The sequence below is a fragment of the Lathyrus oleraceus genome, chromosome 5 (assembly GCF_024323335.1).
Source record: "Lathyrus oleraceus cultivar Zhongwan6 chromosome 5, CAAS_Psat_ZW6_1.0, whole genome shotgun sequence".
In the NCBI taxonomy this organism is placed as follows: Eukaryota; Viridiplantae; Streptophyta; class Magnoliopsida; order Fabales; family Fabaceae; genus Lathyrus; species Lathyrus oleraceus.
This window is the reverse complement of record NC_066583.1, coordinates 430,861,000-430,873,748: the sequence shown is the minus strand read 5'-3', so window position 1 is coordinate 430,873,748 and position 12,749 is coordinate 430,861,000. Positions and strand designations below refer to the sequence as shown.

General features: G+C 36.9%; 1 long non-coding RNA gene across 3 annotated transcripts; it reads left to right on the top strand.

Annotated features, from left to right (window-relative positions):
- Positions 1–8,459: 8,459 nt before the first annotated feature.
- LOC127085250 (uncharacterized) lies at positions 8,460–10,858 on the top strand. Of its 3 annotated transcripts, none has more exons than XR_007789048.1 (5): positions 8,460–8,724; positions 8,822–9,017; positions 9,155–9,305; positions 9,513–9,944; positions 10,215–10,858. It is a non-coding gene; the product is annotated as an uncharacterized LOC127085250 (long non-coding RNA). The 3 variants fall into 3 exon arrangements; XR_007789050.1 differs by having other exon boundaries at positions 8,461–8,724; positions 9,883–9,944; XR_007789049.1 differs by lacking the exon at positions 9,513–9,944 and having other exon boundaries at positions 8,461–8,724.
- Positions 10,859–12,749: the final 1,891 nt, after the last annotated feature.

Below are 12,749 nucleotides of genomic sequence, written 5' to 3'. Positions count from 1 at the left end.
TCCAAGGCGATCACACCGTGGCAGTTATTGGAGAATCTAGTGGCAGAAAATAGGAAAATCTCAGTTTTGTAGGCAGATGTCCTCCGGGATTCAAGCTCACCGAAGGAGAAAATGTAATGCATTTTATTTTCTTAATCCCTTGTCTTCGCTCGAGACAAGATGATAGCTTATAAGGGCCTCTTTCTTTAAAAGTATTATGTGATTAAATAAAGTACTTTTTGCATTAAAAATTTTTGCTCCCTTTTGTTTCAGTTATTTTTACTTTTTCCCCAAAAATGAAATGGCAAAAGTTTCTTTTTCTTTTTTTCCACTTTATTAAAAAGCATACTAAAAATAAGCTTATAACATGCATAGAAAATAAAACCATTAATAACGACATGGCAAGAATCGGCTGTAAGTCTGGACTTCCAATTAATCAAGCTAAAGATGACAGTGAGGAAGATTGTGAATTGCCAGCTGAACTAGCAAGGCTCCTTGAGCATGGAGAAAAAGAGATTCATCCATATAAAGAACAAGTGAATGTTATTAACTTAGGTTCTGAAATTGACAAAAAAGAATTGAAGATTTGGGGCATCTCTTGCCGAGCATGTACACTCCGAGTTGGTTAAGTTACTGCATGAATATGTCAACGTCTTTGCTTGGTGGTATCAAGATATGCCAGGATTGGATACCAACATTATCGAGCATCACTTACCACTCAAGCATGAATGTCCTCCAGTTAAGAAGAAGCTTAGAAGGACCATACCCGACATGGCACTCAAGATCAGAGAAGAGGTTAAGAAACAGTTTGATGTTGGATTTTTAGCTATTTCTGAATATCCACAGTGGGTCACTAATATCGTTCCAATTTCGAAGAAAGACGCTAAAGTCATAATGTGAGTAGATTACCGAGACCTCAATAAAGCGAGTCTAAAGGATGATTTCTCTTTGCCTCACATTGATGTTTTGGTTGATAATACAACTCAGTTTTCCATCTTTTCCTTCATGGATGGCTTCTCAAGGTACAATCAGATAAAGATGTCACCTGATGATATGGAGAAGACAACTTTTATCACGCCTTAGGGAACATATTGCTACAAAGTAATGTCGTTCGGCTTGAAGAATGCAGGGGCAATATATCAACACGTCATGGTAACCCTCTTTCACGATATGATTCATGAAGAGATTAAGGTTTACGTGAATGACATGATTTCCAAATCCATAACTGAAGATGATCACTTGGAACACCTGCAAAAAAAATTCCCAGACTCCAGAAGTTCAAGTTGCGATTGAATCCAGCAAAGCGCACTTTTAGAGTCCGATCTGGTAAATTATTGGGTTTCATAGTCAGTCAGAAAGGTATTGAGGTTGATCCCGACAAAGTTCGAGCCATCCAAGAAATGCCACCTCCCCAAACAAAAAAAGAGGTCTGATATTTCCTTGGTCGATTCAATTATATTTCCAGATTCATATCACATCTAACGACCACCTAAGAACCAATCTTCAAGTTATTGAGGAAGAATCAATTGATTGTGTGGAATAAGTATTATCAAGTGGTATTTGACAAAATAAAAAAGTATTTACAAGAACTACCAATCCTCATACCACCAGTTCCTAGTAGGCCTCTTATTATGTACCTCACGGTACTCGATGAATCTATGGGTTGCGTTTTGGGTCAACATGATGAAACAGGAAAGAAATAATATGCAATATACTATCTCAACAAGTTCACTGAATGTGAGACCAAATACTCACTTTTAGAGAAGACTTGTTGTGCTTTGGCTTGGGCTGCTCGACGCCTGAGACAATACATGGTTTGCCATACTACTTTATTGATATCCAAAATGGATCCGATAAAGTATATATTTGAAAAGCCTGTTGTCACTAGTAGAATTGCTCGGTGTAAAATGTTGTTAACCGAATATGATATCCAATATGTTACTCAGAAGGCGATAAAGGGAAGTATTATGTATTGCTCATTTACCTGTGGAAGGTTATCAACTATTGAGGTTTGACATTCCAGATGAAGGTATCATGTTTATCAGAGATTTCGCTATTCCAGGCCCCGAGGAAGGCTCCGGACCAGGATCGTTATGGACGCTCGTGTTCGACGGTGCTTCCAATGCTCATGGTCATGGAATAGGCGTGGTTATTACTTCTCCAACTGGCTTCCACCTTCCGTTTACTGCTAGATTATGTTTTGACTATCCCAATAATATGTGAGAATATGAGGCATGTATCTATGGAATTTAGGTGGCCATTGACTTGAGGATTAAGATTCTTGAGGTATTTGGAGATTCATCTTTGGTAATTAATCAGGTAATAGGTGATTGAGAAACTCGGGATAACAAGTTTATACCTTATAAAGAGCATATCAGAAAGCTGATGCCATACTTTGATGAAATATGTTTTCATCATATTCCTAGGGAAGAAAGTCAGTTAGCAGACGCTCTAGCTACGTTGGCATCCATGTTTGAAGTCAAATGGAAGAATGAAGCACCAACTATCCATATTGACCACATGGATGAAAAATCACATTGTCTAGCAATCGAGACAAATCCTGATGATAAGCCCTGGTTCTATGATATTAGGACATTCTTGGAGTAACAACAATATCCCAAGGGTATATTTATTACTGATAAGAAAGCTTTAAGCAGACTTTCTTCCAAGTTTTTCTTAAATGGTAATGTATTATAAAAGAGGAATTATGATTATTTGTTGCTCAGATGCATTGATAGACACGAAGCTAGCATGATCATAAAGTCCATACATGAAGGTTGCAAGGGTGTACATGCGAAAGGTCCTGCCATGGCCAAGAAGATCCTCCGAGCTCGGTATTACTGGACAACAATGTAGGTTGGCGGTTACAACTTCATTAAAAGATGCCACAAGTGTCAAATATATGGTGACAAGATCTTTGTGCCACCAACTCCGTTGGACGTTCTGAAGTCTTCATGGACCTTCTCTATGTGGGTTATTGATATGATTGGGATGATAGAACCAAAAGCTTCTAATGGTCATCGATTCATCCTAGTTGCTATTGATTACTTCACGAAGTGGGTCGAAGATGCTTCATATGCCAATGTCAGTCAACAGGTGGTTACTCGGTTCATTAAGAAAGAAATAATCGGTCACTATGGAATTCCTAGCAAGATCATCACTAACAATGTCAATAACCTCAACAATAAGATGATGAAGGAGTTGTTCTAAGAATTTAAGACCGAGCATTATAACTCTTCACCATACCATTGCCAAGATGAATGGTGTCATAGAAGCATCTAATAAGAACATCAAGAGAATCATCCAGAAAATGGTCAGAACATATAAGGATTGACATGAGATGCTACCCTTTGCTCTGTACGATTACAGGACCTCGGTTCGCACATCCACTGGGGAAACTCCATACTCATTAGTGTATGGGATGGAGGTTGTTTTATCGATCGAAGTTGAGATTCCCTCACTCAGGGTTATTATGGAGGTTGGCCTTGATGAAGCTGAATGGGTTCAATCTCGGTATTATCAACTGAATCTGATTGAAGAGAAACGTTTGATGTCTATATGCCATGGTTAGTTGTACCAAAGATGCCTCAAACGGGCTTTTGATAAGAAAGTTCTTCCTCATGAGTACCGCGCAGGAGAACTCGTGCTCAAAAAATATTCTGCTATTCACTCGGATCCTCGGGGCGAATTGACTCCCAACTACAAAGGATCTTTCATCATCAAGAAGGCCTTCTCAGGTGGAGCCCTAATCCTCACCATAATGGATGGGGAAGATTTGCCATCGCCAGTGAATGCTGACATAGTCAAAAAATATTATGCCTGAAAAGAAGTGATAATAAAAGTCCGCTAGATTGACTCACACGAGACCAATCTAGGCAAAAATGGTTATCCCGATGGACCAAAAAATTAATTGTCCATGCAAAAGTTAGGGATCAAATAAAAATATAAAGCTCGCTAATTCAAAAACCTGAAATGGTGACTTAGGAAAAAATGAGCATCCCAGTGGACAAAAAAAAAGATAAAAAATGTTGAGGCAAAAGTTAAGGATAAAGGCATTTGACTATGTTCCTTGAGCCTACCTCGCTACAAGCTAGATCTTAAATGGCCAAGGATTGATCCAATCACCGACAATTGAAGCAAAGTATTGGGATTTAGATCCTACAGTGGATGATAGCCAATGTTGTAATCAATGGAAAAATACAAAAATATTTCCCATTGCCATTTCTTTTATTTTTTCAATTTTTACAATATCCTCTTTAAGGACTTTTTCATCCTTGTATGCATCATATGTACAATTCTATTTACAATCAATAAAATTCAGTTTCTTTTATCAATCGCTTTTCTTTTCTCCCGTATTTTGTTTACGAAATAACTAATTTATTTTAATCACATAATGCTTTAAAACTTGGGGAATAATAAAAGCTACGCTTAAAGAAAACCTTATGCATTGCTGTAACCTCTTAAAGAATCCTAAAAGATGATTGATTGTTTGAACGTTTTGCTTGAAAATCTGCAGTTGTCTTGATGACTGCCCGGTTAGATCATATATCCTTTTACTCCTCAGCAAGACCAGGTGGATCCTCAGCAGTAGTGTTAACACACCATGTTTTCACAATGATATTTTCTTTGGTATAATTGGTGACGAGTCGAAGTTTCCTCCATGCCAGATGAAGCTAGTGGAAATATACCCGAACGTATCACACGCTCGAACATACAATAGAGTCATAATCAAACTTTATTTATTCCCAAAGGAAAGGGAAAACATCGATAAAACCCGAGGGAAAGAGATATGTTGGGTAAGGAAGTTGGTTCTGCAAGGGGAAGGTATTAGCGCCCCTTACACCTATGGTACTCCATGGGAACCGTTTTGATTGTTCTTGCTCGAATGGGTGTTATATCTAAAGATTACATGCAAAATAATAAGGGGGAAAATAATAAATAGATAAAGTGCTCGGTGAGGATTGGGGCCCTCATGCCTACGTATCCTCATAGTGCAATGAGGAATTCAAAGCTCTGTAGTTCATAGAAATGATGGTCGGAGATGAAAAGAAGTGAGATAACAAGTATGGTATAAACCAAAGGATAATGTGATTTGAACTCCAACAAAGGGTGAAAATATGAACCCAAGAGTAAAACTGGTATGAACCAACAAGTGAGGGGCCCAAGGCATGGTATCACTGTGTTGGAATAACCAAAAAGAAAGGAATTAAATGCTTGGTTTTACAGCACAAACAACTCTTGGTTCACAAGGAGATACAAGATGGAGCTCAAAGAGATATAGTATTTGACTCAAATATAACTAGTATATCACATGAAGTGAATGAAGGTAGAATATGGATGCATCATGGAGATGAATGGAATGAATAACCAAAGTCATAAAATCTGGGTTTTGGTAACAGGTGACTGAAGAGGTATATCTTAAAACCAAAGGTCAAGGTATATTGGAATTCATAGGAGGAATGGAATTTGTACCATAGGCGAAAATAGGCTCATTGGCCAAAAAAGAAGGAATAAAATGTTTGGTTTGACAGCACAAATAACTCTTGATATAAATACGGACTTTTCATTAGGCGTCCTAAAAGGGTATGTATGGAATTCCAAAGAAAACTGTATTTCGGTTTCAAAGAAATAATATGTCATTAGGGTGAACGATTATGATTGAAGGTAGATGATGGTTCATGAAAGATATGGATGGTTCCTTAAGGCGGAAGAGGGGATAATTAGGATTATGCTCGCCAAGGATTCGCATCCTCGTGCCTATGTATTCTCACTGTGCAATGAGAAAATCAGAGCATTCGTAGTTCATGGAACTACGAGAACAAAGGCAGATTGAAAGCGATGAAAAGTATAACTTGCACCAACAGAATGGTATCAAAGGAACCCACAAAGGGAAAATAAACTTGGAACCACAGAGTAAACAGACATCTTAGCCAAAAAGAATGAATTAAATGTTTGGGGACGATCCAAATAACTCTTGATTCATAAGATAAACTTCCGTTATATCATCCTAAAGGGGTGTATACGAGGCCCAAAAGAAAGTATTGTTGGGTACAAGGAACAATATATCATTGGTTGGGGAACAAGCAATTCGAGATCAAAGAAGAAAGGTATCTTGGATCCATGAAGTAAATAGACTCTGAACCGAAGAGTAAACAGGTGTCTTAGCCAAAAAGAAAGAATTAAATGTTTAGGTATGATCCAAACAAATCTTGGTTCACAAGGTGGATTGTCGTTATATCGTCCTAAAAGGATGTCCATGGAGTCCAAGGAGAAGTATATTTGATCTCAAAAGATGGTATTGACTGATGAATAAAGAATGATTGATTAATAAATAAGGTAGATCACAAAGTATCTAAATTATCCTGCCTATGTATTCTCATTGTGCAATGAGAAAGTCATAGCTTTCGTAGTTCAACCCACTACGGCTGAAACAAAGAAAGATAGATTGATAGTCAAAAGGCAAGATATGTTGCTTAACAAGCAAGAGTGTGGTACTAACCAATAATGGCGATCAACCACAAGGACAAATGAGATATGATTAGCCTATACACGAGAGGATTTATAAGGCACAAGAATCGTCTAAGCACGAGAGGTCTTATAAGACGAGGAATGAATAAGAAATGATTGGCCTATACACAAGAGGATTTATAAGGCAAGAGCTTCGTCTAAGTACAAGAAGTATTATAAGACGAGCAATGAATAAGAAAAGATTGGCCTATACACGAGAGGATTTATAAGGCAAGAGCTTCGTTTAAGCGTAAGAAGTATTATAAGACGAGCAATTAATAAGGGGTTTGCCAAGGCACAAGAGGACTGATAAGGCAAACACTGATTGAATGGAGTGTGCCTAAGAACAAGAGGTCTGATAAGGGTCACAATGAATAGGGGTTTCCCAAGGCACAAGAGGACTGATAAGGCAAACTCTGATTTAATAGAGTGGGCCTAAGCACAGAAGATCTGATAAGGCTCACAATGAATAAGGATTTGCCAAAGCACAATAGGACTAACAAGGCAAAAAATGATTGAATTGATTGATCATGATTTCAAGATTCGATCGCAAGTGAATTGATCCAAAGGATATATGAATGTCAAAGAAAGTGTGATTAATGATCCACTGAGGAAGAAATGATTGATGTGCCATGGTGCTTCACTGTTGAAGTATTGAATGATATGATGCTTGCTTGAAGAAGACTTATCAATTGTGTATTTAAATTGCACTAAAGTTTCTTAAGGCTCATAGCACGCAAATCGAATCAGAATTGACAGGTTGCTGATAAGAGATCATGTGTGTTGATCTTATTGATGCAATGCTACTTGTTGTAGAAGAAGACTTGACAATCATGTAATTCAAATTGTGCTAAAGTCTATGAATATAGGTGAATACGATGAGCAACTGGGTCATGCGTCCCGTACCCAAAGATATTCAGAATGAGTTAATGGAATTCTCCACTCTCATCCATTCTCTATTGCTAAAGGCTCATGCCACACACACTGAATTATGATCGATAAGTGTTGATATGTTTGTTGCGCTTGGGAGCCTGTCCACTTTGCTAGCTATGCTTGACTGATGTTGTTGACCTTGAGTCTTGATCTTGCATTTGAACCTTGAGGTCTTAAGCTTCTGAGATTCAACATATTCACAATAGCTTGAGCACAATGAACTTGTTATATCAAGTGATCAAAGGTCTTTTAATCACTTGAATAGGCTTAAGGCTTACAACACAATACAAAGGATTTGGTTAACCAAAGCGACCTTTGATCCACACTAATCAATGGGATTAAAAATAATAGTTAAACTATGTACAAAAATAATCTATTAATCAACTAAGTAAGAATCAGACAAATCTGGTTAATGCCCTAATCTAAGGGAACATGCATTAAAAATCAAGATTTTTCTACCTAGGGGTAAAATGGTCAATATATACAAATTGATTAAATGGAAATAATAATCAAGATTATTTAGAATTAATTAATCAATTAAACTCACACATGATGAAAATTATTAGGCTAAGTTCAACTAACTAAAGCCTAAACTCTCTAAAGATTTCAATTAATCAGTCATAATTATAGTTATTTTATTAATCTCAATTAATTAATTAAACTCACAATTAACTAATTTAAGCAATTAACCTAATTTATAATTAACCCATATAATAAACATGATTAACTAATTAAGCAAAAAAAGTCAGAATGTGATTAAGCTTAATTTGAAGTGATTAAATTAATTAAAAGGAAAATTTATTGAGGTGAAGGAGGGGGTTCAGGCTGAACCAAGTGCAGGGCCCAATTGCTGGGCCCATTGCTTTCAACCTTGTGGACAGGGGGGGTGAACAGATGTCCATGGGCATGAAGCCCAATAATCCACATCAAGCCAAACTGGGCGTGATGAACACGATTAAGGGGTGTGATTGGAAAGGATGATGGGCCTTAGGCCCAAATCTAAGGTGCAACCAGTAAAACTTCCTCAGCCACGAACAAAACACTTATCTCATCAGCTACAGCAACATGAAAATGTTTCTCATCCTCCAACATAGAATCACGTTTCTCCCCCACTACGTCGCGTATGTCTTCTTTATCGTCTTCTTCACATCACATCGCACTGAGTGAATAAACAAAGACTCTCTTTCAAGGATTCGCGACTCGGAGTCAATACTCAAAAAGGTTCAATTGAGCATGTGCGGAAACAGAGGAAAACATAATTATAATCAAGAGACTCACCGGATTTGAAGCTTCAATCGCAAACAGGTGTGAACTGATTATGGATTTGCTTATCTTCCCCTTCTTCCTTTCGTTTTCTAATATTTTGCAATTGATGGTGTTGTGATGTTGACTCCGTTCTTAGATTTGCTGATGTGGAGTTGCGGACACGGGATTGAAGAAACTAGAAGACGATACTGAGTAAGTCCAAGCTTCCAGGTCGAGATTCAAATGGCATTTTGTAATCTGCATTCGTGGATTCAATCGAACATCGTTCATAACCATCGCATTTGTGCGTGAAGCATTTGTTTCTCATCTTCGGATCGACGTCGACTTTGCCGGTAAAACCTCCACCTTCTCCGATTCTCCTTTTCTTCGTTTCTGTTTCTTCTTCTTCTCACTATCTTCTGCAACTCCTCTGCACTTTGGTTGTTGTTGTGTTTCGAATTGACACTTGCGTTTGCTTTGAATGAATCAGGAAACGGATAGAGAGTGAAAATGTTGATTTGGATTTGTGAATTTTTGATCTGAGACCTTGATGCGTGAGTCATGAAAATGAACGAAGCTTGTGATTTACGGAACATGAATTCGGCTATGAAATTCACATGTAATTACACTCAAATTCAAAGGTTTGTTGCAAATTCATTTCGGTTATCTTTAATTAGTTAGAAATTGCAAATTCAGTTGAGAGCCTTTGATTCTATATATGTTGTGTCAAGTTAGTTACCGTGGAACTCCATATTTGTGTTCTATTAAACAAAATTCTGCAGGTTGTTTTTTAACTAAGCTATTCTGTTAAAATTATGAAGGGTTAATGTGAATTGGTGGTTCTGCAGGTTAAATCAATTGTGTTTGAGGGAGTGGATGGTTGAGTTGTTGTTTGGAAGCTGTGTTTTTCTGCTTTGCGTTTTGTTGTATTTCGTGATGCCTTGCAGATTTCACTTTCCTGCATTTTTTCCAATTCTCGTGTACATGGTGCTTCCAAATGCATTTTCAGTTTTGTCTTATCTACATTGCTTCTTGGACTTGGATATTGGCATTTGAATTAAACTATGGGCTTATTCGATGTATAGACTTAATGAATTTGTTAAGAAAATTTTATCTTGTACCCCTACAGTTAGCCTCATATCCGTACAATTTTTTAAAAATTCTCATTCTATCCTTAATTAGTTTTAACCAATTTACCATTTCATTTTGATCATTCAGTTGAAAATTTCAGAAATTACACTTTCACACCCCACACCGAAACTCCTGCAAAAAGACTTCCGGTATGTATTTTTCCCAAACCGGAAGACTTCAAAAATGACTTCCGGAACACACAAAGCAATGAACAGGAAGACTTCACGAAAGAGTTCCGGTTCAATCAGAAAGAAGTTACAAACCGGAACACTTATTGAAAGAGTTCCGGTAAACAAATTTACACATACCGGAACTCTTTGAAGAAGTGTTCCGGTTTTTGTAAATTTGTTTACCGGAACTCTTTCAAGAAGTGTTCCGATTTGCTTTTTTTTTTTTTTAATCTGTTTTTTATTTTGCAGGAATGGAAAATCTTCCCCAAATATGTGTAGATACTACTGATACGTTTATAACGACTGAAAGATTTGGTACACGAGAACAGGTTATCAGATGGATTAAAGAGGTTGGAAACGATAATAAAGTAACTGTTATTATCAGTCGTTCAAGAAATGTGGATGCCCATTTAAAATCAGGTCGACTCCGGCGAAAGATGGATTTGGTTGGAAGATTGATGTAAAATGTGGGTTACATAATCATGGTTTACTTGATAGATTAGAAGGTCATTCGTTTATCGGTAGGTTGACCACAGATGAGAAGCAACATGTCGCTGATTTGACAAAGAGACATGTACCCCCTAGACACATATTGCTTTCCTTGCAAGAGCGAGATCCTGAGAATGTCACTCGGATTACGCAAGTATACAAGCATAAGAGTGTGATACAAAAAGAGATAAGAGGTCCTAGGAGTGAGATACAACATATGTTTAAGTTTATTAAGAATGCAGGTTATGTCTATTAGAGTAGAAAAAAGGATGACTCGGAAGTGGTGAGAGAGATATTTTGGGCACATCCTGATTTAGTTAAGTTGTTGAATATTTTTCCGATTGTGTTAGTTATGGATAGCACCTACAAGACAAACAAATATAGACAACCTTTGTTTGAAATTATTGGCATGACTCTTAATTGCTCTTAATTGCAACCTCGGATAGGTATAACTCTTAATTGCTTATTCACAATTTAAAATTACTTTTCACACCTTACACCTTTCAAAACCTCTATTAGAAAATCACCACTTGGCATACATTCGCACTAGAATCATTGCCGAGTTATATTTTTCTAAACTATTTTCAAAACTAAACGAGATAACCATTTTGTATACATTCATTCAAGAATCATTACAAAGTTAAATTCTCCTTTTCAAAACATTCCTACACATTTCTCAACCACTTTTTCAAACTAGAAAAACATAAATGATTGAGCAATTAAGAGCCCATGGATAACCATGGATACAAAGGGTGCTAACACCTTCCCTTTGTATAATGTACCTCCCGAACCTAAGAATCTAAATTAAGGTCTTTCCTGTTCTTTTCCACCTTTCCTTATTGGATAAAAGAAAAGTCGGTGGCGACTCTTGCTAACCGCGACATTGCGATTAAAAAACACAAAAAGTCAGTTCACCGTATGACAATGGTCAACGATTGCATCAACTTGAGCAAGCATGTGTTGATTATAGTGGATTTATTAATTATGTGAAAGACACATGGTTGACTCCACATAGGTATAGATTTGTTGGAGCATGGATTAATCGAGTGCTACATTTGGGTAACACAACGACTAATCGGTACGTCTTATAATTTTTTAAGTGTTATTTTTATATGTGATATTATTTCTATGTATTTTTTATGTGTTATTTTTAATACTTTTAGGGTTGAATCTGCTCATTGGAAGTTAAAGCAGATGTTAGGAAATAGTATAGGTGACATGGTCAAATGTTGGGAAGCCATGAATAACAACTTGAGGTTACAACTGGGAAACATTAAAGCTTCTTTTCAAAAGAGTTTTTACGAAGTTGAGCACACGCACATAAGTCCATTTTATGGTTATTTGCGTGGTTCTGTATCTCGAGCTGCTTTGAGACATATTGCTGAAGAGTTATTGAGAGTTGATTATGTTGGAACTAACAGGCAAATATGTGGTTGTACTCTTAGAACATCTTATGTGGTATACCGATACCCATTGATGTTGTTCATGTTCATTAGAGGAAACTAACTATGGAAGTTGAGTTAGAGGTAGGTGAAGTTGAGTAGGGTATGTGAAATATCATACCCAACAATGACTCCATTGTGTCCACCACCTGAGAAACTAAAAACCAAAGAAGGAGTGAAGAAGAAAGGGAAAAAACCAGCAGAATATGATGTTTATAGGGACCCTTCGTATCATGAGTATGTTGATAAGGCATCTCAATCTTCACAAAGGCAATCTCAATCTCCACAAAGGCAATCTCAACCATCACAGACTTCGAAGAAGTTGAAATTATCAAAGAAGCAACCACAATTCATTCTTCAATTTCCTAATCATATTAGGTCATACATTGAAGATGTAGTTAATGTTAAATCAGATGGTAATTGTGGATTTAGAGTCATTGCATCATTGTATGGATATGGTGAGGATGGTTGGCCAATGGTTCGCAGAGAGTTGGGGTTGGAAATAATAGACAAGGATAGGTCAACTTTGTATGACAAGTTATTTTCTAATCGGTTGTCAGAAGTGAGAGAATCTTTGATGATAGAATCCTTTGGTTCACATCCACCTGAAAAATGATTGAATCTACCAGATATGGGTTACTTGATAGCGAATCGCTATAATGTTGTACTTGTCTGTTTAGGCAATCCGTGCATGACTTTCTTTCCGATGACAAGTTCACATTCACCAAATGTCTCTATTTATTGCATTGGTTTTGTTAACCACAATCATTGGGTTCAGGTACGCATTGGTTTTGTTAATATTTTAATTATTTCACTTAATATTTTATATGACTTAATATTTTAATTATTTTAC